Source organism: Lipotes vexillifer, unplaced genomic scaffold, assembly GCF_000442215.2.
Source record: "Lipotes vexillifer unplaced genomic scaffold, Lipotes_vexillifer_v1.1 scaffold370, whole genome shotgun sequence".
Taxonomy (NCBI): Eukaryota; Metazoa; Chordata; class Mammalia; order Artiodactyla; family Lipotidae; genus Lipotes; species Lipotes vexillifer.
This window is the reverse complement of record NW_006772699.1, coordinates 1,034,516-1,036,420: the sequence shown is the minus strand read 5'-3', so window position 1 is coordinate 1,036,420 and position 1,905 is coordinate 1,034,516. Positions and strand designations below refer to the sequence as shown.

At 39.3% G+C, this 1,905-nt stretch overlaps 1 protein-coding gene across 1 annotated transcript in view; it reads right to left on the bottom strand.

Moving 5' to 3' along the window:
• Positions 1 to 1,905, bottom strand: part of TENM2 (teneurin transmembrane protein 2) — a 1,025,435-nt gene that overhangs the window by 78,371 nt on the left and 945,159 nt on the right. The gene's annotated exons all lie outside the window — the stretch shown is intronic.

The following is a 1,905-nucleotide window of genomic DNA, read 5'->3' as shown; positions in this document are numbered from 1 at the left end:
CAGGAATGAGAAACCTGTGCTCACGGTAATACAGATTCAGCTCAAAAAACTCACTCGAGGCAGGCTGATTGCTTTTCTCCTTGTGATTCCATACAATATTAAATTCAAATTTCAAGCTGAACTCAACCTTGAAACTTTACACAGTAATAGTCTGTGGGGATGGAAAGAACTTTCCAATGAACAGTCGGTTTTCAAAAATGACCCCAGTGATGGGGAGGGAAGAGATGAATCATTTAGAAACTGAATACAACGCTCCTTTAGAGATGGACAGGAGACCGTTTCCCTCAGCCTGTTCACGGCCTGCATTCGCTATATTCTGCGTTATTTATTTTCACTCGCTAGGAGAAAGACCTATGGAAGCTTTGTGGCTCATTTATAAGGAGATTATGGAGGCAACAGCTCGTGTTAGCTGAGGCACTTTGTACATTCACTGAGGATTCCAGAGAGTTCCAAGTGAGGCAGGCATGGGGACACAGCCTGCCAATTATGTGGCAATTCAGTAGGGAACAGAATCCAAAAACTATAAAAATCCTGCATTTGCCACATGGACAAATAGGAGAGAGGGGTGGGAGAAGGAGTTTAGTTCCAATTCTGTCCCAGCTCACACTTCCGCGTGGCTCCATCTCCCCCGTGTGTAAAACAGAGCAAGTGAAGCCTCAGTTTCTCAGAGAGACATCCTGAGGATAGAGGAGACAAAACGCCGAGATGCCATACATTTTTAACTGGAACGCCGCTTTAGAAACATGAAGCATTGTTATTATGGCTGTTCCTTCCACATTAAATTCTTAACCATGTGTGTCACCTTTGGGGATTCTCCACAGCTTTTTTTAAATCCTGAGATACAGGAGTGTTGGAATGAAGGAGGGATACATTTTATCTTTAAAAAAAACCCGTGTATGTACTGGCTTGTCCTCTGAAAATTCCAAGAAACAATAACCAACTCAGTAGCAAAGAGAAGTGCCAGTGCCTGGTTTGTGGCCTTGAAATATTATTTCTCATTAACAGGAATCAGGGCTCCTTGAAGAAACGGCTGGAACAAGAAATGAACAAGAGAAGACCAGGCGATTTGATCACACCAGATAGCAAGGAAGGAAATACAATCTACCAGGGCCACGTCAAAAGAATTTGGGGGCTTCCCTGGTGGCGCAGTGGTTGAGAGTCCGCCCGCCGATGCAGGGGATATAGATTCATTACGGTATGTTTTATATGAATAAAAATTTGAAAACCATCCAAATGTCTGTAATGGGGACTAATTTAAATTAATTAAGGTGTAGCTGTAAAATGGAATGATAAATGCTATGTAAATTCATAGTTAAGGGAAAAAAACAGATTACAGGACATTATAATGGTGTATGGAACCATAATCCTATTAAAAAAAAAAAAAAAAAAAGAAGAATTTGGGAATCAGCTTGAAGAAGCTTCCACTGACCAAAGATGAGACAATTTGACTCTGAGGAAAGATAATAACTTCAATGGATATATTAGAGGTATTTCATCCTGTGAGTTCATAATGGTATTTAAAAACACTGATTTGCCACCAGTAGAGGATGTGAGAGAGCCAACTTATTAGGTTGAAAACTGGTCAATAAAGGGAAAGAATCAAGCATTTATCCTCTCTTTCATATTTGAACTGTACCTCAAATAACCGAGTAGTTAATGAGAAAGTATCTCTATATAAAAGTATTCTAGCTAGTAAATAATAAAGAAGCAATGACAGAATTAAAATATCATTTTGCAATCCCTAATGACCTAATGAATCTAGGCAATGAGCATCAGTGCTGCTGAAATCACAAAAGAATAGACAGGCTGACATTAGTCACCTCCAGACAGAAGAAGACAGAACCATCTATCAAGCTGTCTTGCTTAAAAAAAAAAAAAAAATTCAAAGAATAAAATACTTAGGAA